This window comes from Gobio gobio (genome assembly GCF_949357685.1).
Source record: "Gobio gobio genome assembly, chromosome: 3".
Taxonomy (NCBI): Eukaryota; Metazoa; Chordata; class Actinopteri; order Cypriniformes; family Gobionidae; genus Gobio; species Gobio gobio.
In genome coordinates, this window is record NC_137099.1 from 43,263,990 (window position 1) to 43,269,667 (window position 5,678).

Consider the following 5,678-nt stretch of genomic DNA (forward strand, 5'->3'; position numbering starts at 1 on the left):
AGCCTTTCCCTTGCTGCATCTGAAAGCGGGTGGTCGGATACCGCCTCGGAGCACGCGACAGCTCAGAGGCCCGCTCCCTTCTTCCCAGAAGTCCACGAGGAAATAACAAAGTCGTGGAAGGCGCCATTTTCTTCTCGCGCCAAATCCTCTTTTTCTTCAACACTCTCGGTGGTCGATGGCGCTCAGAAAAAAAGGATACCAAGCCCTTCCTCCCCTAGAGGAAGCCGTCGCTGCACACCTTTGCCCGCCCTCCGCCAGAGGATGGCAGTCAAAGGCTGTGCACCCTTCCAAGGCCTGCCGCACTACTTCCAGCCTCGCCGGTCGAGCATTCGCCTCCGCCGGCCAGGCGGCTTCAGCGCTACACTCGATGGCGGTGCTTCAGGTCTTCCAGGCCAAACTCCTCCGTTCCCTGGATGAGTCTGTCCCTGATAACGAGGCTCTGAAGGATCTGCACGGCGCCACTGACTTGGCCCTGCGCGCCACCAAGGCCAACGCTCAGGCGATCGGCAGATGTATGGCCAGCTTGACGGTGTTGGAGCGCCATTTGTGGCTCAACCTAACCGAAATGAAGGACGAGGACAAGACCGCTTTCCTGGACGCGCCCATGTCACCTTCAGGACTATTTGGTCCCTCCATGGTTGGGTTCACGGAGCGCTTCACTGAAGCACAAAAGGCTTGGCAGGCAATGCGAAATTTCCTGCCTAAGCGTTCCAGCTCCTCTGCTAGCCGTCACGCTAAAGCTGGACCAGCCCAGCCCACCAAGGTGGCGCCATCAGCTCACCAGCCTCGCGCGGCTTCTAAGCCCGGACAGCGTTCCCGCTCTACGAACCGCAGCAGACCGCCGGAGCATCGAGGTCCCCGACCCAGCAATGTGTCGAAACCTGAGCCTCCGAAGCCGTCCTAGCCAGAGGTATAAAGAGAAGGTGGATAACGCCCGCTTCGGCCGGTGTACCACCTCGCTCTCTTCTAAAACGTTCCCCAGCTCCCTTCAAGGTGGCTGGGAACATCACATTTACAGCCAACGAGCCTGCAAGCAAGCGCGGTCGCCTGTGTACAAACGCCGTTTTCACAGCGACCCATATGAGTCACAAAAAGAGCTTTTTCTCTGTAGGCAGTGTGCCAGCATTAAAGCATGTACCCCTACACTCAATCACTCCCCGTGTTCCCCAGCCCCCTGCACTCAGGTGGCTGGAAACACTATTCTCACAGTCAACGAGCCCGTGCTCAAACGCGTTCGCCTGTACACAAGCACCAATATTCTATGCCCGCCGGCCCCCTGCACTCAGGCGGCGGGAAACCTTTCCCTCATAAGCGCCAACTTGGCGCAAAATTATCGGGCCACCGAGTCCCTGTTACTCAGCGACTCGCCCCACAGATTAATTCAGCCCCTGGCTTCAAAGGCCGAGGCCTGGCAGGCCATTCCCGGCATTTCGAGATGGGTGTTGAACATAATAGAACAAGGTTACTCGCTACAGTTTGCCGCAGACCACCGCGCTTTTGCGCCGTGGAAGAGACAACGGTGAGAAGCGACACAAGTCACGTGCTTCGAACCGAGATATCAAAACTGTTAATAAAAGGGGCGGTGGAAGCCGTACACCCCTCACAGTGCGAGTCGGGCTTTTACAGTCGTTACTTCCTTGTACCAAAAAAGGACGGTGGTCTCAGACCCATCCTAGATCTCAGACATCTGAACAAAGCCCTTATGAAGCGCCCGTTAAGTATGTTGAGAATGAAACAAATCCTCACGCACATTCGCCCGGGAGATTGGTTTTTCACTGTGGATCTAGAGGATGCCTATTTCCACATACTAATAGCCCCTCATCACAGGCCATTCTTGAGATTCGCCTTCGAGGGGAAAGTATACCAATACAAGGTGCTACCTTTTGGTCTATCTCTGGCTCCCCGCACGTTTACGAAGTGCATTGAAGCGGCGCTAACCCCGCTGAGGCTTCGGGGAATGAGAATTCTCAATTATCTCGACGACTGGCTCATAATAGCTCAGTCAGAGATACAGTTATTAAACCACAGATCTTGGCTTCTCAACCATTTAGAATGCTTGGGACTCAGAATCAACGTGGCAAAGAGTTCATTGTCTCCCACACAGAAAGTTTAATTTCTGGGAACAGTATTGGACTCGCTGCAGATGAGCGCGCGACTGATGTCACAGCGCGCGCTCTCTGTTCAGAACCGAGCGGTTTCCCTCAGGTCCGGTGCACACACTCCTCTCAAACACTTTCAGAGGATGCTGGGTCTCATGGCCTCGGCGGCGCCAGTTCTCAGACTAGGTCTGTTACACATGCGCCCCCTACAGCACTGGCTGAATCGCCGCGTTCCAGCTCACGCATGGCTCTCGGGCCGATTGCAAATCAAGGTAGACCACAGCTGTGTGTTGGCTCTGGCCCCTTGGAAAAATCCTGTCTGGTACCAGACGGGCGTGAGTGTGGGCACTGTTACGAAGTGGAAAGTTATCTCAACAGATGCATCCAACCTAGGTTGGGGAGCCCTTCACGAGGGCAGGCCAGTCTCCGGTCTCTGGTCAGACTCGGAGAGGAGCCTTCACATAAACTGTCTAGAGATGAAAGCGGTCACGCTACCGCTAAGGGCTTTCCTTCCGTACATAAAGCACCACCATGTCCTGGTCCGAACGGACAGCAGGTCGGTGGTAGCCTATATAAATCACCAGGGCGGTCTGAAATCTATCGATCTGCACACAATGGCGGAAGAAGTCCTAATATGGGCAGAGCACAACCTGAGCTCGCTGAGGGCGACTCATGTGCCAGGCATTCTGAATTTGGGTCCGGACATGCTGTCCAGGGGCAAGTGTCCCCAGCAGAGTGGTCTCTTCACCCACATACAATTCAGACAATTTGGGGCAGGTTTGGAGAGGCAAAAGTAGATATTTTCGCCTCACAAGACAATGCTCAATGCCGAATATATTTCTCCAAGCACAAGGATGCGTTGGCCCACGAATGGCCCAACCTTCCTCTTTATGCTTTTCCCCCAATCTCAATGTTACCTCAGGTCATAGAGAGGATCAGGGAGAGCAAATGCGCTGTGCTTTTAATAGCCCTGCTTTGGAGAAGTCAACCTTGATTCTCACTACTGGGTCAGATGTCAGATACAGATTCGTGGCCGGTCCCGCTGAGGAGAGACCTCCTCATGCAGGCGGGACGGCAGATCTGGCATCCCCGTCCCGATCTATGGGCGCTTCATGTCTGGCCCATCAACGGGTACATGAGAACCTCTCTGAAAATGTATTGAATACTATTACTGAAGCTAGAGCCCCTGCGACCAGGCGGCTCTATTCAGGCAAATGGTCAGTCTTTTCGGACTGGTGTAAAGCGTGAAGTCTGACCCCACATGATTGTGAAGTGTCAGAAGTGCTCACGTTTTTACAAGAGCTTCTGGACGCGGGTCGTTCCCCCTCCACGCTTATGTGGCTGCTATAGCAGCGTATCACATTCAAGTGAACGGACTGTCACTAGGAAAGAACAATGTTCTCCCTTTTATGTAAACAAGTACATCTTTCTATATTTTTTTCTTGTTTTTGTAGGCTTTGTACTCATCTTTAGACATTTTAACTATGCAATGTGCTAAGTATCTTTTTTAAAGTATACAGGGCATGTTTATTGGGTTAAATTTTATCTGTAAAAATTGTAGGGGGCCCAGAAATTTTGTTTTCCATAGGGCCCAGAATTTCTGGCGGCACCCCTGAGTATGTGTAGTATAAATGTAATCTGATTCCGGACATAGGCCTACTACATTCGCCATGTTGTCGGTATTATAGATAAAGCTACTATGATTTTTTTTCGCTGTGGTATGAAGCAGGGCGCGATTACTAATAAGAGACAGATATCAGCGCCACACGCGAGCCCGGGGGATATAAAGAAATGAGGACATTTCAGTCTACCAAACTACCAGTTTATGCTGACTTACTTCCATAGGATTAAAATACTATGGAAATCAATGGGGACCATCAACTGTTTGTTTACCGACATTCTTTAAAATATCTTCCTTTGTGTTCAGCAGAAGAAAGAAACTCATACAGGTTTTGAACAAGTTGAGGGACAGTAAATGAAGACAGAATTTTAATTTTAGGGTGAACTGTTCCTTTAAATGGTGCAGTTTGTAAGTAGGCTACTTAACAACATGACGTTTTGAAAGACACAATTTCGGCAAAATGTTTTGGGATTGCAGTGTACTGTACTTTCAGAGAGAAAGTGTGTGGCCGTTTTGATTAGGCTTGTTAATCTTGCATTAACTGTGTTTCTCTGCCATGTAATCACTATCTTGTAAATGCTCATGCTTCCACGGATGTGTGAACATCCTGTCCAAAACCCCAACCCCAAAAATACACTGGTTCATAGATTTTGCAATAAAAAAAATATATGAAACCACCATTTTAGGCATGAATAAGCTTGGGATATTTGCAGGAATGGCATATTGTTTAATGACCTTGAATACAATCAAAGGAACATTCCAACTGAACCACATGAGTTAGTTTTGTATTCATAAAAATGATGGTGCAATCACTATAAAGGTCAGTCTATGGGAGTGATTTTGTTGTGTATTAATTGGCGTTGATAGGATTATCAATAGGCTACCAGTTTCAGCAATTAAAGTTGCAAACACTAGGCCTACTTCCTGACCATCTAAGCTGATGTTTTATTTTAGTCAATGTAAATCATGTTTATGCTATAAAATCGATTTAATAATTAATATTACTAGACATTTAATAGCTAAAAATTAATACATATTAAAAATGAATAATATAAAAAATAAAATATATGACAGACAGAATTGAAAGTGCAAACAAACATTTAACCTAATTAATAGGCAATCTAGATGTGATGCATAAGTATGTGTATTTATTTATTTTTTGACAAGCACAGAACATAAAACTGTTAGTTCCTCCTTTAATTTATGGCATGCTTTAACCACTAGGAGGCACTTCACACATACTTGTCAGACGATTTCCAAAGCTTTGTTGGCAACAAACAGACTTCACTAACCTAGAAAAGGTGAATCTGCACAGATTATCTTTACCAAGAAATATAAATATTATAACATTTAATATTTTATCCCACACTACACTTTCATCCATGGTCCTGCATACTTTCAAAATATATTATTTACTAATACTTTGTTAAACAGTTATAAAGTTACCATCAAAAGAAAATATAGGTAACCAAAACCTGCCGTAGCCATCAAAAACACTTTGGTTTGGAGATTTATAAATTCTCTACTGGCATATATGGATGTGAGTTTTGCCCAGTCAGTTAGCACTTAAAATCACTTACATTCTCACTAAAGCTTATCCTCTTCAATGTCTGTTAGCTTTGATATCATCTTATGAAGATAATAATAGTAAGATATATATCTTTGATTTTGTATACAAGTAAAAACAAGTTACCATGCTATTATAGAAATGCAGACTGTGCATAAGAAGTATTTGCTGCACTGTGTTAGAATCAGAAACTAGCCTAACAACATTTTATTATGTCTGCAGCAAGAATAAAAGCACCTGGAGTTCAATCAGTGCATCGTGGCGCAACTTTTCAGTAGCTTGTAGTAGGCTACTCTGGGCTTTTTACAACAGCGATCAAAGTGCAAAACAATTAAGCTGGCTTAGTTAGGCCCTGTCATGTGGTTTTGTTTGTGCGAGGCCATCAGACACT